General features: G+C 39.9%; 2 pseudogenes; both read right to left on the bottom strand.

Moving 5' to 3' along the window:
- Nucleotides 1-21,340, bottom strand: part of LOC109554910 (beta-galactoside alpha-2,6-sialyltransferase 1 pseudogene) — a 71,632-nt pseudogene extending 50,292 nt beyond the window's left edge.
- A 357-nt stretch (nt 21,341-21,697) lies between these two features.
- On the bottom strand, nt 21,698-22,354 carry LOC139181568 (ferritin heavy chain pseudogene; annotated as a pseudogene).
- Nucleotides 22,355-24,950: the final 2,596 nt, after the last annotated feature.

The following is a 24,950-nucleotide window of genomic DNA, read 5'->3' as shown; positions in this document are numbered from 1 at the left end:
GTCACACTTTGCTGTTTCTTTGTATGTTTCATAATTTTTTTTTGAGCTAGACATTTATATAGTTTATTGTAGCAACTCTGGATTTTGACCTCTCCTCAGAGGTGACTTTTGTTGTTTTTACTTGCTTGTTTAGTGGCTTGACTTAGCTATTTCTGCAAAATATTTTTCCCCCTCAGTGTTAGAGCCTCTAAGTTATTTTTCCTGTTGTTTTTATCTTTTAAATTATTGGCTACCCAGAGTTACCTTATGCTGTCATAAAGCACTTATTGGTCAAAGGCTATGTTTAAGAACCCTTGTGTGCATGCATGCTAAGTCCCAAAGTTTGACTCTTTGCAACCCTCTGGACTGTAGCCTACCAGGCTCCTCATTCCATGGGATTCTCCAGGCAAGGACCTTAGCCAGTTAGATTTTTAATCTTTACCATGGGATGTTTGTTTGGTTTGAAGGCTACTATCAAAGTTCATGGAATTTACATTTTTGTCCCACATTCAGCTGGGTCCTAGTGGGTTTAACGTTTTCCTCTGATAACTCTAAACAGAGTGCAACCTTTGGCATGTATACAGTCTTCCAGACTACTCAGATGATGATGGTATTATTTGTAAGCCTTTCTTTGGAGTCACACCTGGTTGAAGTAGCTCGTTAGGTAGTCAGTGTTTTGTCATGGGTTTGTTGAAGCCTCTTGTGCTGGTAAGGCTTCTGCCCTATATTAATGGGTCTGTGTCGCTCTGTTTCATGTTCTGCTCTAATTGCTTTTGTGGATGCAACATAATGCATATGCACAGCCATTACAAAGTCTAGGACTGGCTGTGATCCTTGGAGGGCTTTTCATCATGCTCTGCTTCCCTGGTCCTCACTATTAAACTTCTGACTGTTCTGACAATTTATATCTGAACTACATCTCTAGTCCAGTAAGATCCCTGTTGTCAACAACACTTTCTGGCATGAGTTCTCCACTCACTGATTCAAATAATGTCCATCTGTCCTCTCAGGCAGAGCTGAGGGCATTTTGTCCAATAAATCTCACCTTTATTCCTGGAAGAATACCTGTTGCCACTGCACTGGAACTGAGGGTGAGGCCCCACTTTTCCAAAGCAACAACCTCCTTATAACATTGGGCACTGGGAGATAGAAGCATTGGCCCTGGTCTTTTCTGCTTGTCCCTCCAGACCTCTACTCCATCACTGGTCTGAGGCCAGGCTTCCTGCTTTCTAGCACCTGAGGTAGAGTTTTCACCTAATGAGGAAAGACTGAATGTGAGGACGGAGACCATTCCTCTCTTCTGCCCATTCAGGATAGAGGTTTTGCACTTTGAGAATGAGACGAGTGAGAAAAACCAGCAGTCTGACCCTCCTGAGATGAAAATATAACCCCAGACTGGGAGCTGGAGTGAGAGAGACCCACCACAGTCTTTGCTTTACATGCCTGGTAGACTGCATGTGAGACAGAACTGGGAATGGGTGACTAACGGGCCAGGCTGCAGCTCGGATGCTATAGACTCACACAGTTCTTACCATGATGCAGTAGATTTTCTTTAATAAACATCTGTCCTATGCTATATGGTTTTAGGAAAATTTCCAGAGATTTTAATAGATTTTTTTAAAATTCTGTAATTTTTACTGGATAAATAGGTTTGCTAGGCAGGGGATTTGCCATGCCTCACACTCCATCATTCCAGAAGTTTCACCTCTAGTAAGTACTTCATATTCTTTGTACTCAGAGTTTCTACCCCATTATCTTCATGTTTCTCATCTTTGTTGTCTTCCTCTTTGTTGATGCTAAAATAATGAATGAAATTCTCAGGAAGTTGGCTGACAAGCTCCTTAGAATGGTGGTTCTATGTCCTGCACACCTGTTTTCCTTCCCCTGCTTTATGTTGGGAAGAGGAGCATTATTTCTGTTTAGAAGAAAGGCTTTATGTAATTTCCCTCTTTCATTCTACATTGTATTTCTAGTATCTGGAGACTTTAAAAATCACCCATAAATTGTACTCAGAAATCCTTAGGTAAATTGGGCCTTGATGATCTCCCATATGCTATCCCAGAGTTAGTAACATAGATAGGAAATATGTTGTGTCACTGGTTCATACATCTAGTAAGCTAATATATTTTTTTAATTTATTCAAGTCTAGTTGCTTTACACTGTTGTTCATTTCTACTGTATAGTGAAGTGATTCACTTATACGTATATGTACTTTCTTGTTCATATTCTTTTCCATTCTGGTTTATCACAGGATATTGAATATAGTTCCCTGTGCTATACAGTAGGATGTTGTTGTCTATCCATCCTTTATATAATAGTTGCATCCACTAATGCCAAATTGTTCCATCCTCCCCCCACCTCCCCTCCCCCCCAGCAACCACCAGGCTGTTCTCTGTCTGTGAGTCTGCTGCTGCTGCTACTGCTAAGTTGCTTCAGTCGTGTCCGACTCTGTGTGACCCCAGAGATGGCAGCCCACCAGGCTCCTCTGTCCCTGGGATTCTCCAGGCAATAACACTGGAGTGGGTTGCCATTTCCTTCTCCAGTCTGTGAGTCTAGTTCTGTTTGATAGATAGATTCATTTGTGTCATATTTTAGATTTCACATGTAAGTGATATCACATGCTATTTGTCTTTCTCTACCTGACTTGTTTCACTCATTACAATAATCTCTAGATTCATCCAAGTTTCTGCCAATGGCATTGTTTCATTCTTTTTTATGACTGAGTAATATTCCATTGTATATATGTTATTGTTGTTTAGTTTGCTAAGTTTTGCCCAACTCTTTGCAGCCCCATGGACTCATGGATTTACCAGGCAAGAACACTGGAGTGGGTTGCCATTTCCTTCTCCAGACGATCTGTCTGATGCAGAGATCAAACCCATGTCTCCTGTATTGGCAGGAGGATTCTTTAGTGTTGAACCACCAGGGAAACCCATTGTGTGTATGTGTGTGTACACACCATATCTTTATCAGTTCATCTGTCAATGGATATTTAGGGTGTTTCCATATTTTCGCTATTGTAAATAGTTCTACAATGAATGCTGAGGTGTGTCATAGTCCAGGCATGGAATATTTCAGACAGGAGTTAATTTATTAAGAACAAAGAACAGAGATAATCAGGGTGCTACAAGCTCAGAGAGCCCACCTCCTGACAGACAAGGGAACGCTGATTGTTAGGGCACTGGGCTGGCTCAGAGGTGAGCCAAGGCTGTGTTAGTCACTCCATCATGTCCAACTCTTTGTGACCCCGTGGAATGTAGCCTACCAGGCTCCTCTGTCCATGGGATTCTCCAGGCAAGAATATTGGAGAGGTTTGCCTCTCCTTTCTCCAGGGAATCTTCTCAAACCAGGGATTGAACCCGGGTCTGCTGCATTGCTTTACTCTCTGAGCTACCGGGGAATCCCTTTGTGGGCTAATAGCCAAGTTTTATAGCTTCAAGACAAAGAAAATTCCTACTGGAAGGATAACATCAGGTGATTGGTTAGCGTGCTATAGGGTGAGTAATAGGGTGGGATATTTTTACCTAATGTGAGGTCAAGGAGCTGGCTGATTTAGATTGGAGTGGTGGGGAGGAGGGATTGGCTCATTGGCAATGGTTGCTATGGGGCTTGCTAGATATCCTTGGTACAGTATGCTGCATCTGTGCCCTTGGTATAGGGTTCCACAGGGGGCTTGTATCATTTTGAATTATAGTTTTGTCCAGATATATGCCCAAGAGTGGGATTGCAGAATCATATGGCACCTCTATTTTTAGTTTTTTTGAGGAACCTACATACTGTTCTCCATAGTGGCTGCACCAATTTATAGTCCCACCAGCAGTGTAGGAGGGTTACCTTTTCTGCATACATTCTCCAGCATTTATTTCTTGAAAAATTTTTGATGATGGTCATTCTGACAGTGTGAGGTGATATCTCATTGTAGTTCTCATTTGCATTTCTCTAATAATTAGTGCTATTGAGCATCTTTTCATGTGCCTATAGGCCATCTTTATGTCTTCTTTGAAGAAATGTCTATTTAGGTCTTCTGTGTATATTTTGATTGGGTTGTTTGCTTTCTTGTTATTGAGTTGTTAAAATGATTTTTACTTTCTGGTAAAACAAAATGATTTACATCAAATTATTTTTTCCATGAGTTCCAAGAGTCTTTAGAAGAATGTAACTGGTGTTACTGAAATCTTCTTTACACTTGACTAAAAACTGAAATTAAAAAGTACTGTCAAAGAATTCTTTACATCATTATTATCTATTACTTAACATTGGGGTACACTGAGGATGAATTCAGGGAAGTGGTTTCTGATCAGTAAGGTGGGACTCTTCCTTCCTGTGAACTGAACACTACTTTTAATACAGCCCTCAATGGAGGCAGATAGTATGTGATATTAAACTTTGCCAGATGTTTCTTGGCTTATATTCTGAGAGTCATCACTGTAACGATTCTAAATGGAAACATATCTATTAATAGCTAAGATGCAGTTCTAATAATTCACAGTTCCTATGTGCCTTTAGAGTTCTCTATTTTCACCACAAAACATTTCCAGTCATGGCAGGTGACTCCCTGGTTTATGTCTTGGGTCTGAGAAAATAGTTCTGCTTTCTCTCATATCAAACAGTGATCATCTTTTAGCTTATAATCTCTAAAAGTTTTTTCTTTCCATTTCCCCTTATACAGAGGATCTTGGTTCAGTTTTATTTTTATATGACCCAGTGTTTTTCTTTTTATATCCGTTATCATTTTCATTCTCTAAAGGATGTCTGAACAGGCTCTTAGGACATAATGCCCTTGGAAAAAAATAGAGTTAATCATTCCTTAAAACAGTAATTCTCTTAGCTATAAGCAATGTGAAAACACATATAGAAAACGTACTGACTTCAAAGGGTTGTAAATAACACAAATGTAGATACCAGGAAACTGAGTCAGCAGGGGTTAGGTGGGCATTTTCTCCTGGAAATGTATTCAAACTGCACTTAACTAGTGGTGTCAGAGGCCTTGAAATATTGTTACCAGTGAGTCTACATCTAAACTCACTGGAGGAAGTGATGGAGGCAGGGGACAAGTGGGATTGGAGAGCAAAGTGTGTATTTCTACAGAATGTTTATTTATCTGTCTCCAGAGGACACATAACTCCGTTAGTTAGTTATTTCTCACTTTGTTGACCTGGAAATTACTATTTTTGATACCAGTGTCAAACAAAACAGCTGTTTATGTGCTCATAATATTTTGCTTCAGAAGCATCTATGGTCTTTGTATTTCATGCCTAGGATGAAAATAATATTTATATGAACAATAGGACTGCTAAATCATTAAGCTAACATGTTTTCTAATTCTTATCTGCTACCTTCCCTATTGGCTCAGATGGGAAAGAATCCACCTACAGTGCAGGAGACTGGGGTTCGATCCCTGGATTGGGAAGATCCCCTGGAGAAGGAAATAGCAACCCACTCCAGTATTCTTGCCTGGATAATCCCATGACAGTGGAACCTGGCGGGCTACAGTCCATGGGATCGAAAAGAGTTGGACATGACTGACTGAGTGACGAACACTTTCACTTCACCAACATGCTTTGGTGGAATTCCAATGTCTGAATACCTCAGTGCTGTTAAATACAGTGTGGGAACCATCAAAATCTGTTTTTTCTGTTGCCCACATTTTCTGATTACAGCTTAAGTATGAGCTAAATTTACATGTTTGAATATTTAAAAATTATAGTCCATCCTGAGGATTAATAATGTACACAGTTTAAAATGAAAAATAATTATATCTTCCAGCAGAATAAAACACAAACATAAATGCCATGTTTTTTCATTTAAACAGAATTGTAGATTTTAAAAAAATGTTTTTAAAGGATGATTCTATTTATTTTTGGCTGTGTGGGGTCATCGTTGCATGTGGCTTTCTCTAGTTACAGGGAGCAGGGGCTACTCTCTATTTGCGGTGCATGGGCCACAGTGGCTTCTGTTGCCGAGCATGAGCTCTAGAGCACATGGACTTCAGTAGTTGTAGCACATGGATTTAGTTGCTCTGAGACATGTGGGATCCTCCGGGACCAGAAATCAAACTGGGTCCCCTTGATTGGCAGGTGACTTCTTAACCAATGGACCAATAGGGACATCCAAAATCATAATTTTTGTTATTAAAATGGGCCTACAATTTTTTACTATCCCCATCTGTATACATTGTTATTTAAGGAATTTTGCATAATCTACAACCACATTTTTATTTATAAACTATTGGAGCTTCTTAGGTGGCTCAGTGGTAAAGAATCCACTAGACAATGCAGCAGATACGAGAGATGCATGTGGGTTAAATTCCTGGATTGGGAAGATGCCCTGGAGAATGAAAAGGCAACTCACTCCAGTATTCTGGCCTGGAAATCCCATGGACAGAGGAGCCTGGTGGGCTACAGTCCATTTGGTCACAAAGAGTCGGACATGGCTTAGCTACTGAACATGCCAGCATGCTCACATATATAATTTTGTTGTATAAATATAATAAAAAATATATAAATAATTGTTCTCAAAATATTTAATTGGAAAAACTTTCAAAATCTAAAAGCCAATACTTTGTTAAAGTATAAGATTTCAAAATTTGTTTTTCCAAAGTAATCATAACACTGACAATCTGACTGTATGTGTGTGTGTGTGTTTACATAATTGTTTCACTCTTTGCAAACAATAGCATACTTTGGAATTTGTTCAGTCTGGCATTATTTGAAGAGTAATGAATATTTAGAGACATAGTTTCTACAATAGTAATATTTTTATAGAGAGTTAAGTATAATCTTTTCCAACAAAAGCTACAATAATTTGTGTAATTTTAGTAAACCAACTTAAATCATGCTTTTTATCCTACTTGACTATATATATGAAATTTCTAAGTGAAGTGTGAAAATAAGCTACTAAAAATACTGATGGGAGATGTGCTTTATTTTATCTAACTACTTTCCATTCCTTTTGCTCTAAGCTAGGATAGTGGTTGTCTTAGGACAGCCAAAAGAATTCAGAATGTAGATGTTATATGATTTTAAATTAGCCTAAGTAACTTGTTTGGATAATAATATATTTGAATCTTTATTAAATTTTACTCAGTACCAAATGTGATACTCATTTTCCTTCAAGGTCAATTAAAAAATTCGCAGTTGTGTCTGACTGTTTGCGACCCCATGTACTATAGCCTGCCAGGCTCCTCTGTCCATGGAATTTCCCAGATAAGAATACTGGAGTGGGTTGCCATTTCCTTCTTTAGGGGATCTCCCCGACCTAGGAATCGAATCCAGGTCTCCTGTGTCTCCTGCAGTGGCAGACGGGTTCTTTACCACTAGCGCTACCTGGGAAGCCCCAATTAACTATATAGTGACAAGTTATTCTTGCATGTCTTTGTCTCATGGGTGTCAGTTCACATTCTCCAGGGTCATTATTTTTCTGTAGATGTTTACAAAATCATATGAAATTATTTGTGCCAACTGTATGCTGTATCGCTTTAAAATAATGAAAATTTTATTTTTGCATTTTCTTCTGTCCAGTAATGAAGTGGTACTTGTTTTTTATCTTAATAAAAACCAAAAAGTGTTTTCATTCTTGAAAGTGCCTGATTTTGCAGGGTGTGTCAGAAGATGGAATAATTGGAGGGCAAGTCAAGAAAAAAAAAAAAAAAATGGGAGTTCAGTCATTACCTGGAACATACCAGGATGCTACTTAAGAAGAATTAAATAAATCTATGTGAGTTCCCTGGTGGCTCAGATGGTAAAGCATCTGCCTGCAATGCAGGAGACCTGGGTTTGATCCCTGGGTTGGGAAGATCCCTTGGAAGGAAATGGCCACCCACTCCAGTATTCTTGCCTGGAGAATTCCATGGACAGAGGAGCCTGGCGAACTCTAGTCCATGGGGTCATGAAGAGTAGAAAACGACTGAGCAACTAACACTTGCAAGTAAATTTACCTTCTTCTGGGTATTTCTTTCTATCATTTATTCAGTCAAATAGCCATTGTACATGGCTAAGCAGAAATGAAGAGAGGAGGACGTAAAAATAATCAGAATTTGGCTTTTAAATTTCAAATGTCTAAGATCAGAACAAGGTATAATGTATATTAAGAAATATATTCAGTATTAATGAGGAGTTATGTTAAGTAGAAAAAACATTCCCCAATTTGGTGAGAAAGGTGATAGTGTGAGTATGAAGAGTAAGAAAATTCTGCCAGGGCATAAGATTTAGGACAGAGGAGCCTGGCAGGATGCAGTCCATGGGGTCATAAAGAGTTGGGCATGACTGAGCAACTGAGCACACACACAACAGTAGAAAACATCAACAAAACTAAAAGCTGAATAAATTATCAGCAAACCATGATCAGCAGTTTGTTATTAAAATTACATGATCAGATCAGATCAGTCGCTCAGTCGTGTCTGACTCTTTGCGACCCCATGAATCGCAGCACACCAGGCCTCCCTGTCCATCACCAACTCCCAGGGTTCACTCAGATTCACGTCCATGGAGTCAGTGATGCCATCCAGCCATCTCATCCTCTGTCGGCCCCTTCTCCTCTTGCCCCCAATCCCTCCCAGCATCAGAGTCTTTTCCAATGAGTCAACTCTTCGCATGAGGTGGCCAAAGTACTGGAGTTTCAGCTTTAGCATCATTCCTTCCAAAGAAATCCCAGGGCTGATCTCCTTCAGAATGGACTGGTTGTATCTCCTTGCAGTCCAAGGGACTCTCAAGAGTCTTCTCCAACACCACAGTTGAAAAGCATCAATTCTTCGGTGCTCAGCCTTCTTCACAGTCCAACTCTCACATCCATACATGACCACAGGAAGAACCATAGCCTTGACTAGACGGACCTTTGTTGGCAAAGTAATGTCTCTGCTTTTCAATATGCTATCTAGGTTGGTCATAACTTTCCTCCCAGGAGTAAGGGTCTTTTAATTTCATGGCTGCAGTCACCATCTGCAGTGATTTTGGAGCCCAGAAAAATAAAGTCAGCCACTGTTTCCACTGTTTCCCCATCTGTTTCCCATGAAGTGATGGGACCAGATGCCATGATCTTCGTTTTCTGAATGTTGAGCTTTAAGCCAACTTTTTCACTCTCCACTTTCACTTTCATCAAGAGGCTTTTTAGTTCCTCTTCACTTTCTGCCATAAGGGTGGTGTCATCTGCATTTCTGAGGTTATTGATATTTCTCCCAGCAATGCTTGTGTTTCTTCCAGTCCAGCGTTTCTCATAATGTACTCTGCATATAAGTTAAATAAACAGGGTGACAATATACAGCCCTGACGTACTCCTTTTCCTCTTTGGAACCAGTCTGTTGTTCCATGTCCAGTTCTAACTGTTGCTTTCTGACCTGCATACAGATTTCTCAAGAGGCAGATCAGGTGGTCTGGTATTCCCATCTCTTTCAGAATTTTCCAGTTTATTGTGATCCACACAGTCAAAAGCTTTGGCATAGTCAATAAAGCAGAAATAGATGTTTTTCTGGAACTCTCTTGCTTTTTCCATGATCCAGCAGATGTTGACAGTTTGATCTCTGGTTCCTCTGCCTTTTCTAAAAGCAGCTTGAACATCAGGAAGTTCACAGTTCACGTATTGCTGAAGCCTGGCTTGGAGAATTTTGAGCATTACTTTACTAGCGTGTGAGATGAGTGCAATTGTGTTGTAGTTTGAGCATTCTTTGGCATTGCCTTTCTTTGGGATTGGAATGAAAACTGACCTCAACATTGTAAGAGTAGTAATATATTAGATAATTTATTTAAGTAATTCTATAAAATAAATGAGAGAAATATTTCATTAACAGTAATTGTCGTATTATAGAAATAAAATGTAGTAGCAACTAATGATAACTGTTTTTGGCAAAGTCAACTTTCATATGTCTATCTACCAGACACCTATAATAAACACACACACACACAAATATATATATATATATATATATATACACACACACACACACACACCATAAGATGCAAGAAAACTTAAGAATACTTAACTTCAAGGCAGGGGAAAAAAAAACCTCTTATAAAAACAATATTGTGCTCAAAATCCTACCCATTACAATAAAACAAGAGAAAAAATATGGATCATAAATGTAAAAGTTAGAGACAATTTATAAAAATAATACAACAGATTTCCCCCTCTATCTGCAAGTAGGGCGTTTCTGTGAAACATTTGGTAAACCAAAATGGCATAAAGTCAAGGATCAATTACCTTAGGACATTTCTTGCTGATGGATGCACAAAATAAACTGGGATAAAGCAGAGATGCTCACAGACAAAATTCATTGCCAGTATGGCTTAATGCTGAGAAGCTGAGTGTTGTTTCCAGGGAAGGAGCTTTTGGAGAGGATACTTTCTATGTTTGGGGTGTGCTCTGCCCCTTTAACAGCTCACTGTGAAACAGATGCAGAACACTATTTTCACCATTCACCTTTTTTCCTAAATGCAGAAATCCTTTCAAATTCCCTTCAGTTAGCAAAAATAAGTCATGTTAATAATGTAGGCCTTTTGTAAAAATGAAGTGGCATGAAAACAAACAGAGATAATTTCATATATGAAACAGTTCAGACAACTGACTAAACTTAGGACTAAAGGAAACATTCACCATGGAACATGAATTTACACTGACAGCTATCCATAGTATTATGCTCTTTTACTGCCATTATCCTTAGTACACCACATGTAAGAATGGAGACGGAAACCTGTTGAATTGGCTTATATGATTGGTTTGTCAGTTGTATGTGGTTAAAAAACGAAATTTAATGATATTATGGGAACTTGTTCGAAGATAGTTGAGAAAGTCATTGAGATCTGACTTTTATTTTTAGACTTAATGTTTAAACCTAAACGTACTAGATCATTGTCAACGACATTTCCAACTCTATGCTGTGCAGATGTAGCTTACATGTGATTTTCACTAAGAAAGTAAAGTTTAAATGTACAGACATCCTTCCTTGATTTGCTTTTAATATACTCGTCTCAAAGAGTCAGTTGAACATCTCTTAGAAAAAGCAAGCTTAGTTTCCTTAGTGGAATAAAGTATTCTGACTAATCAAAATAATGTGTTTCAGATCTTTTATTCAGATGAATATAGTTTAGTTAAAGGATGATAAGGAGAGATGAAACTATGTTCAATGCAAAGCAAAGCTAGCATTGGGACTTCTCCAATAGACCAGTGGTTAAGATTCTGAGCTTCCACTGCAGGGGGCCCAAGGAACTAAGATCTTTCAAGCCAAGTGGTATGGCCCAAAAAAGCTAGCATCATTAGAGATGCTACTTCAAGAATAATGTGTAACCTTTATTTCCCTGTTCACACATAGTTATAACAATACATAGACATTGTTTTGAGTTGTTAATAGCATTCTATCAGTTCCAAAATGTATCATGTACTTTCTTGATTTAATATACACATGAATAAAAAGATACCAAAGCAAAACTCATTTTTCATACAGAAATGAAAAGGAATGAACAAGCAGAGATAACTACATGTGGTTTGCTCAACCCTGCTGCAATGAATTGTACCTCATTGAAAACATTTCTATTAGATTTTAAACCTGTTGATTGATGAGTTATTTTTAATATTCTTTCTGTTGGAGATGCACCGGGTATGCACACACAGAAAGCAATTCATTTCTCATACACAAAGCCACTTAAAGTTGAATAAAAACAAACAGCTTTCTAATCTCATGACATTTGGAAAACAGCATGTGGAAAAGAAATTAGAGTATGGATTTGGCAGTAAAATAAAATGGCATAATTAGATTCCCTCATCTATTCTTTCCCAGCTTGAGGAAGATCTAAATTAAGAAGGTGGTAAAGAAGGTAAAATGAGCCAATCATAAATGAAGCCATCTCTTTGAAAAATATTTCATTTTTAAATGTGCCAATGATTTTTATAATTTATATATTACTCCAGCACTTTTCTTTAACTTGTAATTTTTAAAAATTTGCCTTTGTGATCAGTTATCAATAGTGAACTAATCTCTTTCAATTTTTGATAATCAAGTCTACTCAAAGTGGCCTACTCAAAATTTCTAACTTGGGCTTTTGAAAGCTAGTGAGCTGTTACCAAAAGTGCAATCCTGTCTCTTCCTTAATACTAGAGTCCCCAGCCTCTAGAATCTAATGCAAATGATCCGAGGTGGAGCTAACATAATCATAATAGAAATAAAATGCACAATAAATATAATGTACTTGAATCATCCTGAAACCATCCCCCTGCTCCCCCGGTCTGTGGAAAAATTACCTTCCACGAAACCAGTCCCTGGTGCCAAAAAGTCTGGAGACCACTGCCTTAATAGACTAGAAGTCTTCAATGCAACAGTGCTAATAATCAGATTTTGAAAGCAATTGTAACCCTCCAAGTCAAGCAGTGACTTACAGCAGTGATCCTACTTCAGTGTCAGTCAGTTCAGTCGTTCAGTTGTGTCCAACTCTTTGTGACCCCATGGACTGCAGCACGCCAGGCTTCCCTATCCATCAGCAACTCCCCGAGCTTACTTAAACTCATGTCCATCGAGTCAGTGAAGCCATCCAACCATCTCATCCTCTGTCATCCCCTTCTCCTTCCACCTTCAATCTTTCCCAGCATCAGTGTCTTTTCCAATGAGTCATTTTTTCACGTCAGGTTGCCAAAGTATTGGAGCTTCAGCAGTGGTCCTTCCAATGAATATTCAGGACTGATTTCCTTTAGGATTGACTTGTTGGATCTCCTTGCAGCCCAAGGGACTCTCAAGAGTCTTTTCCAACACCACAGTTCAAAACCATCAATTCTTCAGCGCTTAACTTTCTTTATAGTCCAATTCTCACATCTATACATGACTACTGGAAAAACCATAGGTTCGACTAGATGGACCTTTGTTGGCAAAGTAATGTCTCTGCTTTTATAATATGCTGTCTAGATTGGTCATAGCTTTTCTTCCAAGGAGCAAGCGTGTTTTAATTTCATGGCTGCAGTCACCATCTGCAGTGATTTTGGAGCCCAAAAGAATAAAGTCTGTCACTGTTTTCATTGTTTCCTCATCTATTTGCCGTGAAGTGATGGGACCATATGCCATGATCTTAGTTTTCTGAATGTTGAGTTTTAAGCCAACTTTTTCACTCTCCTCTTTCACTCTCATCAAGAGGCTCTTTAGTTCTTCTTCACTTTCTTCCATAAGGGTGGTATCATCTGCATGAAAAGTGAAAGTGAAAGTCACTCAGTCCTGTCAGACTCTTTGCAACCCCAGGGACTATACAGTCCATGGAATTCTGCAGGCCAGAATCCTGGAGTGGGGAGTCTTTCCCTCCTCCAGGGGATCTGCCCAACCCAGGGATCAAACCCAGGTCTCCTACATCGCAGGCAGATTCTTTACCAACTGAGCTATCAGGGAGGCATATCAGTCATATGCATATCTGAGGTTATTGATACTTCTCTTGGCAATCTTGATTCTAGCTTGTGCTTCATCCAACCCTGCATTTTGCATGATGTACTCTGCAAATACATTAAATAAGCAGGGTGACAATATACAGCCTTGATATACTCCTTTCCCAATTTGGAACCCGTCTATTGTTTCATGTCCAGTTCTAACTGTTGCTTCTTGACCTGCATACAGATTTCTCAGGAGGCAGGTCAAGGGGTCTGGTATTCTCATCTCTTGAAGAATTGTCCACAGTTTGTTGTGATCCACACAGTCAAAAGCTTTGGCGTAGTTAGTAAAGCAGAAGTAGAGGTTTTTCTGGAACTCTCTTGCTTTTTTAATGATCCAGAGGATGTTGGCAATTTGATCTTTGGTTCCTCTGCCTTTTCTAAATCCAGCTTGAGCATCTGAAGGTTTGTGGTTCATGTACTGTTGAAGCCTGGCTTGGAGAATTTTGAGCATTAATGCATCAGTGAGTATACATTAATATATCATTTCTTGAGATTTCAGAAATAATAGCTTTATTTCCCTATAAACATAAAAGTAGTGAAGTCAACTTTTGTTTTGAATTGCTAAATTATTTCATCTCTACATATTTTGTAAAGTAATATTTACAAAGTAAATAGAAAGTAATTTAAAAAGTAATATTTAGAAATAGATACTTGGGAACTACTTAAATGTGTTAGGTTAATTCTCTGTAAGTCCTAACTAAGTTCATGTGACCAGATGCATTTTTTTAATCAATCATCATTCAAAAGTGTTCCTTTTGATAGGATACTTAAATGAGACCCACTTTGTAAGCTGAGCCTTCCCTTGTGGCTCAGATGGTAAAGGATCTGCCTTCAGTGTAGGACACCCAGGTCCAATCCCTGAATCAGAAAGATCCCCTGGAGAAGGGAATGGCAATCCGCTCCAGTTCTCTTGCCGAGAGAATTCCATGGACAGTTGCAAAGAGTCAAACTCCGCTGAGTGACTGCACTTTCACTTTCTTTTGTAAGCTGACATTAAACTAATTTTTAACATTCTTTGAATAAAAACAGAGATTGATTAGATATTTCTTGCTATACCCAGAAAGTAAATGATTTCTATATTTAATGTATTAACTTGGAAAGATTAAAAAAAAAAGAAAAAGCACATTGTCAGTTATTGCCGCCATCTAGTGCTGAATGCCTGTCAGAGCATGGGTGAAATGCTGTTGGAAATACAGAGGAAACAGAATACAGAGCCACCTAGTGATTATTGTAGCACTTCAAAGCAGACATATCCAGTAGGAGGGGTCAATTTTGCTTAGATGTTTCATAAATCTAAAATAGTTCCAGTTTTCAAATAGCATCAAATTTTATTTCATCCTATGGCTCTTGATCCTCTCTAAAACAAAGGTTAGTAAACCATGGCCTATGGGCCAAATTCTGCTTACCACCAATTTTTGTACAGCATATGAGTTAACAGTGGTTTTTACATGTTTGCATAGTTGGGGAAAAAAAAAAAACGAAAATTTTGTGACATGAAGATTTTGGTGCCCATAAAGTTTCATGGAAACATGACCATGCCTGTTTGTTTATATGTTGTGTGTGATTGCTTTAGAGCTGTGACAAAACAGCTGAGTAGTCAAAGCTGTATGTAGCACACAAAACCTAAAATATTTATTATTTGGCTCTTTACAGAAAAAAAAAAATTGTTGACCCCTTGCTCTAAAATAATGGGCTTCCCCGGTGGCTTAGTAGTAAAGAATCCACCTGCCAATGTGGGAGATTCCAGAGACACTGGTTAGATCCCTAGGTCAGGAATATCCCTTGGAGGAGAAAATGGAAACCCACTCCAGTATTCTTACCTGGAGAATCCCATGGACAGAGGATCTTGGTGGGCTACAGTCTGTAGGGTCCCAAACAATCTGACACACAACTTAATGACTAGACATTCTTTGGTATGCATATGTTCTAAAATATTTTGGATTTTGGAAAACAACCCAAGATAAAACAATACATTCATGTATTCTATTTAATATGTGCAATATATGTATTTATATGTCTCTGTATATCTATAGGCCTATTTCTAGTTTCTGTAATACATCTACATGTTGTGGTATTTATTTAGTTCCAATAAAACATGACTTTCCATAAATACAGGATACCATTCTTTTGCATAGTTCACCCTCAGTGAGTCTAGGATACAGGCTTCCTGTTAAAGCTCCACTATTTTTCCCTTTATCCCTTTGTTCATGGATGCTCCACACCTGCGCCTAAGGGTCCAGAGCCTGCAAAACATTCCTACTGCCCAGAGCCTTGCATCCTGCATGGTTCCAGGTGTTTCACACCATCTGGGTGATTTCTTTACAAAGGCCCTGCAGGGGTGAGGAATTGTAAATCACCACTTGGCTTTTCCAAAGGGTTTACAAAAGGTATGGAAATCCTATTAGCATTGCCTGAGAACTGGCCAGCCCCCATCTTTCCTGTCTGGAGATTTTGATAGCATAATGTCTCTATAAAATGGAAACAGGCCCAAAAGGAAGATAAAGATGCAATGGTAAAGGTTAGAAAATGCCAATAAAATTAGTCTAAGAAATATGCAGACATTATGGCTGCCTTTGACATGCAAAGAAGGAAGAATGGAAAATTTCAGGAAGGAGATGAATTAATGTAGCATTTGCTGCTCTGGACATTAGGCTCTTATGCTTGCAACAAAATGATTGTCAAACATACTTGAGATTTGTCTGGTACTTATCTTCTCAGACTTACCTGATTTCTAGAATTCATTTGTATTTGGTTTGTAAAGTATTGAGACATAGCAAAATACCTTTTAAGAGGCATTGCTTTTGCTGATAATCATTTAAGTTTTTATTCTTCCTTTTGTTTTACAACCTTAGTATCACTAATACCTGTGATTTGTGAGGATAATACGAAAAAATTTTTATGTACATAGAGTATCTTATGGAAATTTTGTCAGGGCCTCTGCTCTAACTTCTCTGGCCCAATGGAAGATAGTCTTCATCAATATTCCTGTCAGTACTGTCAACTGAAAAAAAAAAAAAAAAAGCAGAATGTGAGAGTTGTGAGTTAAGTTTTATTTGGGGCCTAATGAGGTCTATGAAGGCACGAGGAAAAGGAGACGACAGAAGATGAGAGGGTTGGATGGCATCGTCGACTCAATGGACATGATTTTGCGTAAACTCTGGGAGTTGGAGAGGGTCAGGGAGGCCTGGTGTGCTGCAGTCCATGGGGTTGCAAAGTGTAGGACATGACTGAGCGACTGAACTGAACTGAACTGACGTCTATCACCCAGGAGACAGTGTCAACTAAGAAACGATGTACAACTTGAGAGTTAAGTTTTATTTGGGGCAAAATGAATTACACCTTCTAAGCCCCATGAGTGGGCTGTTGTCCTAACATTGGATATGAACAACACAAGTGCTAACAAAGCAAAAGACTACTGGCAAAGGGTGCCTAGGCTGAGAGCAGCAGGGTAAGGGAACCCAGAACTGCTCTGCCATGTGGCTCACAGTCTCAGGTTTTACAGTAATGATGTTAGCTTTCCGGGTTGTCTCTGGCCAGTCATCTTGCTGGATTCTAGTGTGAAGATTTCTGGGAGGTTGGCAGGACATATTATCTCCTCATTCTTCCTTTTGGCCCCTCTAAAATTCTTCCAGGTTAGTGTTGCAAGACAAATTGTGGACTGGTGTCTCCTCCCTCCTTTTGGCTCCTCACACATTCTCCTTGGTAGTTTTCTACATGCTTTATCAGGACCCACTGTTGTGAGACAACTCAGGCAAGTGGTTATTATTTTGCCTGACCAAGAGGGGGCGATTTCAGTCAACCATCTTGAGAATCAAATGATTCCCAAGGAACATACATAAGGATACAGAAATAAACAGGTCCTGTCAAACTGGAAAAAAAAAATGAATGAGTTTGCTCAAATTCATGCCCCTTGAGTTGATGATGCCATCCACCCTTATCCTCTGTCACCCCTTCTCAACCTGCCTTCAATCTTTTCCAGCATTGGGGTCTTTTCCAGTGAGTCCACTCTTTGCATCAGGTGGCCAAAGTATCAGAATTTCAGCTTCAGCAACAGTCCTTCCAGTGAAGTTTCAGGACTGATTTCCTATAGGATGGACTGGTTGGATCTCTTTGCTGTACAAAGGACTCTCAAGAGTTTTCTCCAACAAAACATTCCGAAAGCATCAATTCTTTGGTGCTCAGGCTTCATTATGGTCCAACTGTTGCAGGAAGGGGGGCCCCTTCCAGGGCCTGAAACTGGGCTCTTGTCTAACACTCGGAAATGAATTGTCCAAGGAGACACATGTGCTGACAAAGCAAGAGATTTTATTGGGAAAGGGCACCCAGGTGGAGAGCAGTAGGGTAAGGGAACCCAGGAGAACTGCTCTGCTGCATGACTCACAGTCTCGGGTTTTATGGTGATGGGATTAGTTTCCGGGTGGTCTTTGGCCAATCATTCTAATTCACAGTCTTTCCTGGTGGCACACTGTTGGAGTTTTCCCTCCGGGACTTGGAAATGGTGAACCTGAAAGAACAACACTTGGACAGTCTCTGCAAGGACTGACAAGTTTATTTTTGCAGTCGAGCCTTTTTATAGGAACAAGGAACAAAGAGCTTAGAGCATACGGCCAGCAGAGCATGTACGAGGCTAAGACATAATCAGTAAAAGATACTTCAAGGAACAGTGCATTCTTAACGACCCATGTGTTTATTCATGACTCATTTTCTCAAGCAACGTCTTTAATGTTTAACTGTTAAATCTTGGCACCGAGCATAGCCAAAGGCAGGAAATGTTTTTCAGCTATCAGTACATAATGCCTGGGTACTTCTGGCCCTTCGCCATTTTCCCATGGACCTTCTCCTTCAAGGCTATTTTGCACTGTTCCTCCCAACACACATGCATCACTCAGCCAAGATGGATGCTAGTGAGAGGGATTCTGGGAAGTGGACAGACACCCGGTGTCTCCTTTCAACTTTTCCCAAACTCTTCCCATTGGTGGTGGCTTATTAGTCTTACTAGATGCAGACCTCCATTAACTGGGATTTAACATTTTTTGAAATATCTTTTTTTCCCTAAGGTTATCCTCATTTTTATCAAATATAATCAAATTAAGGGTGGTTTGTTTGCAAAATAGGTCTGTTCTCACTAATTTTGGTCTGATGGTTTATATAACCATAATTGATTATAGACTTTTTATCTTGCTGAAACATTTATAGAGTCTCAGACTGAACTTTTAAAATAAAACAAGGCTGAGAAACTCACACCAAAGTCTTACACAGATTTTGCCTAACAAATCTAGGTGAATTCTTCCCTTTTTAAGGTCTCAAAAATTTCTTGAGATTTTTGTACCCATGAGATAACCTTCCTAACTCATTTGATAAACTTACTGGAAACCTAAGAATTTCCAATTTTTGAAGGAGTCAGATAGAAAATATAATTGTTTTGCTTATAATGTTTAATTTTACCAAAGTATTGTCATAATTAGTTTGAGAGGAAGGTTTTCCCTACTCCCTGAAAACCCGTAATTTTTCAGATAGAAACCATTTCATTCAGTCCTTTTGTTAACTTTTGTGAAGTCATCAGGTTTTCCATTAGAATACCAGGACATATCAGAATGTTAAGAACTCCATATAATTTCTAGGATATCTGTATTAGTAATTTTACCATACATTATAATATGAGCAGATTTATTACTCATTTGATAATGTTTTTCATGTAATTTAACCAACCAGATAAACACAGTTTAATATCTCTCTTTGGGATGTTTCAGGGGCCCTCTGAAGCACCCCAAAGTTAGCTAGAGGTCAAAAGAACTTCAAAAGAATTCTATTTAGGAAGTTTTATCAAAAAGATCAATTAAAAGGGTTTAGAACATTTGGTCAGATATAGTCAATGTTGATGGGTGTATCATTTAGCTTGTTGATATGGCACAATAGGCCTAAATACCAAGGCCCAAGGTCTACTGAAAGTCTGCTCCACCATCTTGGACCTAGTTGACTCTAACCACTTTTCTTATGGCTGTGTCCTTTCTAACAAAATCGATTTATCTAATTGTAATCCAACTTTAGAAAATCCTGATCATGCATAACTCTTTTTAGTATTTTTTTCATACCTTTTTCTTTCTTTCTTTTTTTTTTTTTTACTGAAAACATACTTCCTACTTTCCTTTAGCAATCAAGAACTAACTTAGCATTTTCTAAATCAGTGAGCATAAATACCACTGTTAATTTCTAAAACCCTTGCTTTCTTAGAACATTTTAGGATGGCATCAAACATTATTCATTTATAGTCCCAAATCTCTTTAGTTTCTCTGTAAAAGGAAATTAGTGTTTAGTAGTAAATGTTTCAAAATCTTATTTTATTTGGAAATGACCTAACTATTCAATAGACTTCCAACACTTAGCACACTTGGCACAACCCTTAGAAATTTAAGTTATGCCAATCTGGAGAGACTATTTTAGACAGATATTTCTAAAGAATAATTATTCTTAATAGAGTTTATATAAAAGCTCATATCTCATTTACATTTTTTAGAAGTTTCCTCATTTGAGGTAATTTCCTTGTTGACAAACTTGTAACAGATATAATATTTAACTTATATCAAACCTAGGTACAATGAAAATATTCTACTTAATGTTAATTACTCTAAGACATGTCTATATTAGATAGGTCAACAAACATTAATATCAGGTATTTAATACTGAATATTTCCCAGTTCACATGAACCTGGAACTTATTGTTTAATTTAGAATTATTTGATTTGTAAGCGCTTACCTTTTTTTAAGCCAAATAAATAGAGCCCATTTACAAATTAACCTCAAAAATATTACCCAGAGACAAAGACATACCAAGACATATTTAGACAGACACAGTGCAAGATCTAGCTTCATTTTCTAAGTTTAGTCATGAATTAGATATTACAATATAAAATTTACTAGTTTATTAAAAAAAAAAGTTGAAATAAATAAAATTTTTTAAGTCTTTTCCCCTCAGTCTCAGGAGTTAGAGATGGTCTAGATAAGTGTTCCTGAGAGCCCTGGTCTCAAGGCACAGGTAAAGAAAATCAAGTTCTAACAAAATGGCAGCAGGTCTAAACCAAATGGTGGCCAGACAAAGCAAAATGGCCATCAAAGATCATAACACAGAACACAGTGTTAAAACACACACATATAAACCTGGCAGTCCTCATCAGACACTCCCTTAAATACAAGAATACAGTCTCTCAGAAAACCTCCTATAGAGACACAGAACTTCAGATCCAAGTACTAACATCAAAGATTTCAAAGCGAGGAAAGGAAGCCAGGTTGAAAGAAGAAGGGGCAGGAGGCGGGAGAAGGGGGTGAAAGGGGTGGCCTTACAGACGTCTCCTGCCACCTACAGATACCCAGGCATTATAGGACTTTACCCTGGGCCTCCAGAGAAGGGAGGACTGGAACTCGGCCCTACCAGAAATCAGAACCAGAATTCGAGTTCTCTGCCAAGAGTAGGTGATCAGTCTCCAATCCTCAGCTCAGGCTGAGGCCCTTCGACCAGATTCCTGTGTCCAGGACTGGGGGACTAGAAAAACGGGGAAGGATAGGAAGGGTTAAGGAGAGGAAAGAGAGAGGGAAGGGGAGAGAGGTCAATAGTCTCTTGTTGCTTACCGGTCAGGGCGCTCTGGACAGTTGTCCACATCAGGAGGAGACCAGGGACAAAGGGTCCCAGTTGTGGCTGTTGGGTCTGGTCCATCAGCAGGCAAGCTGGCCCCTGAGTACCCCGAAGAGGGATTTGGCCAAGCTGACTTCTGGACCCCCGCATCGTGCTACACAGAATTAAGCAGTAACATTTCACACAAAGTGAAAACCCCCTTCATTTCAACCCTTGCCCAACCCCATCCCCTTCACTTTTTCCCCAGATCAACCCCAATCATGATTTTCAGGCCATGTTTTGATACTTTAACTCTGCTCAGGCATCCACACTCACCAGGGCCCCAGACCACGCCCCACCCAACATTGTTTTACTAGGGGAGGATAGATTTTGTGTTTTCCATGGTCCCATGGAACACCTTCCCTCTCCATCAGTGGAGATCCTAAGCTGCATGTGGACAGGGCCTGGGTAGCTGGAGAGACTCTTGTACACCTGTTTTAAAGTTTAAAAGTGAGAGATTTGCACATACAAATTAGAGACGTTTATTTATGCATCAACTATTAACTTTATTTGAAGAACCAATAACTTTATGTGAAGAACTGCCAAAACTGCAAGAAAAAAACTTCAGTGAAGTTTTTCTGCAAGGGCAATACTGCAGACTTCATGGCAGGCAGGGTGACCTTGGGCAGTCACCCGGGACTCAGGGGAAAGTCCAGTCTAGGATCAGTCCTCCTTGTCGCCGTCGCCCAAGGTGAGCTTGTCAGAGAAGTACCCTGCCAGGCTGCCTTCCGGGGACCCCACGTTGCTCAGCTTGCTGACATGGTCTCCCAGCTCCTTGATGAACTTGACCTGCTGGTCCAGGTAGCCGGTCTCTAGGAAGTCGCACAGATGGGCGTCGCTGCTGTCGGTGGCCAGCTTGTGCAGGTCGAGCAGGCTCTGGTTGACGCACTTCTCCAGGTGCAGGGTGTCTTGCATGGCCTGGAGTGCACTCTCCCACTGCTGGGTCTCGGGCTTTCTGATGTCGAGGAAGGAGACGCGGCCCCCACGCCGGTTCTGCAGGAACATCAGGCTCTCGGCTGTTTTGCTGTGCTCGTGAGAGCGGAGCAGGAAGAAGCGGTGGAAGTGCTTCAAGGCCACATCATCACGGTCGAGGTAGAAGGCCAGGGCCAGGCACTGGAAGGAGGCGTGGAACTCCAGGGCGGCGTGGCTGTTGAGCGCGGCCTCACACTCGAGGCGGTAGTTCTGACGAACCTGTGAGGGCGGTATGGGCATCATGGCCGGCGGCTCCAAGGCCCAGGGAATGACGGCTCGGTCGGCGGGGGTGCGGGGCTGGCATCGGCGGGGGCGCGAGCGCCAGCGGCCTCCTCGGAGCCTTCCCATGGTGGACGATGTGGGTGGCCGGAGGCGGGCTCCAGGCCAGACGACAGGTGGCTGTGTGCAGGCTCTGGGATGGATGGGTAATGGCGTCCGTTGGGCCGGGTCAGTGCCTGAGCTTGAGATTGGTTAAGGAAGAGGTCACGTGGGTGGGCGGGATCCGTGGGCAGGCGGGGTCTATGGTCTTGACCCTCCTTCTTTCTGCGTGGTGACGTAATGGCTGTTGAGAAGGGACTATAAGACAATTTCAGCAATCAGCTCCTGGGAAATAACCCAGAAAAACTCCACTCCTTATCTCTCTCCAGGTCCTTCTCACCTCTCTACTTTCTGATTCAAGTGAAATAGTCAGACTACAGTGTATAGAAGCTAGTCTCCTGAGGGGCTGATGAGAGGCTGGTAACATGTCATTTACGTGTGGAAGAAGCCCCTTCGGGGTGGGCTTTGACCAATGAGAAGAGGGGCTGGAGAGAGCCTGTAAGATAAATACCAATGCCACCCTCTTCCACACTGCCAAGTGACCTGAGGAATGCTTTCAGATTCTAAACCTTTAGACAAGCCTGTTCAGTGAGTGATCTGCTGAGTCACTGTGGCTCATTGGGAAGCAGTGGCCAGCGTGATAAACACATAGGATTACATTTCTTCACATCTTTCCGTGCCTGATGTTTCCTTTTTCTCATCCTTATTGCTGTGAGTTCACACATTCTAACAAAATCAGCATCTTAACAGCATTTAAGCTGAGTCTCAGTCTCTGTTTTCTAAAAATCAAGGCTCAAACTCCTGTGTTCGTCATTCTGGGAATTTCCCTATCTGTTATATGCCTTATTACATATTATTTTATTTTCTCATATATTTTCTACATATTAGTACTTTGAGAATTTCCTCTCTCTTCCTATACTAGCTGGTTGCTATTTCTGTCCTCCCTTGGTCCTATTGTATTGCAGCAGAATTGCTTTGATTACTTAACCATCACTCTAATTTGCTATTCATCAGTGCCTATTCTATTATTTTATTTATTGGACTTTTTATTCCAACAATTAGTGTTTTCATTTTCATGATCTCTGCTGCTGCTACTGCTAAGTCACTTCAGTCGTGTCCGACTCTGTGCAACCCCAGAGATGGCAGCCCACCGGGCTCCCCCGTCCCTGGGATTCTCCAGGCAAGAACCCACTGGAGTGGGTTGCCATTTCCTTCTCCAATGCATGAAAGTGAAAAGTAAAAGTGAAGTCACTCAGTTGTGTCAGACTCTTAGCGACCCCATGGACTGCAGCCCACCAGGCTCCTCAGTCCATGGGCTTTTCCATGTAAGAGTACTGGAGTCGGTTGCAATTGCCTTCTCCATTCATGATCTCTAGTTTATTTTTATTGAGAAATATATATATATATATATATTTTTTTTTTTTTTTTTTTTTTTTTACTGCCTGAGTATATTAAGAGTATTTATTCTGAAGTTTTGGTCTTACTCTACTAGTGCTTTATCTTTGAGTGTTAGTAAGGTTTTTGTTATGTATTTTTATTTTGAAATATTCTCAAAGTTTCAGAAAAGTTGCAAGGATAGTGCAAAGAACTTGTAGTTTCTGAACCATTGGAGAATAAGTCGTTGACCTGATGTTTCATCAGCTGAAATACATTAGTGTCTAATTTGTGAAAATATGGAAATTCTCCTGTAGCTACAACAGGCAAAATTGAGGAATGAACAGTGATGCATTACTACCATCGAATAGTCAGATGCCATTCAAGGTTTTCCCAGTTATCCCCCAAATGCTTATGCAGTAAAAAGACCCAATTAGAATCTCATGCTACAGTTAGTTATCATGACTGTTAGCTTCCTTCAGTCTGGCGTAATTCTTGAGTCTCTCCTTGTCTTGCATGCCTTGCCACTTTTCAGAATCATAAGCCGGTTATTTTGTAGAATGTTTCTGACTTTCAGCTTGTGTAATATTTTAAGTATAAGGACTCTTTTTTTTCATTTATTCAGTTTGATATTTCTTCTTGATAGTTTATTTTTTCAAGGTTTTCTTCAAACATTTCATGATTTTTAATTCATGATTGGTTTGTAGATTCCTTTTTAAACATTCAGCTATGTGAATTTAGAAAGCTGGGGAGATAAGAGGGGGGACAACTTCTACTCTGGCCGGTCATTAGTGAAATTGGAGAGAATCAACTCATATTTTTGATGAACTGCTGGATTTGGATTTTCCTTGTTCTTCCCAGGTTTTTCTACTCACCTGTGGGTACTGTCCCAACCTGTGACAGAAGCTTCCACACATCCTGCTCTGATCTAAAAGCATTTACCCCCGCTCTTGCTACTGCTCGGTGTGGGGACTAGGAAGCAGCTGTGGGCAACCGTATGTGTACTTCCTGTGATATCCAGCTAATCACCTTCTTACATGTGTCCAGGCTCAAGGCTGAAGTACCCTATGCATAATTGGAGATAGTAGAGCCAAGCATATTCTATCTAATTAATCAGTTCAGAACCTGCCTAGTAACATTTGGAAGTGGGTTATGTTCCCAGTGAGTTTGTATTGCTGAGGAGGGCCCAGCAACATTTATATACAGCATTCATATGGCTTCTTCCTTTCTTTGAACAAGCATGACAGGAAAA

The sequence above is a fragment of the Bos indicus genome, chromosome X, assembly GCF_029378745.1.
Source record: "Bos indicus isolate NIAB-ARS_2022 breed Sahiwal x Tharparkar chromosome X, NIAB-ARS_B.indTharparkar_mat_pri_1.0, whole genome shotgun sequence".
NCBI classification, from domain to species: Eukaryota; Metazoa; Chordata; class Mammalia; order Artiodactyla; family Bovidae; genus Bos; species Bos indicus.
The sequence above is the reverse complement of the archived record's forward strand: the minus strand, read 5'-3'. Positions and strand labels throughout refer to the sequence as shown.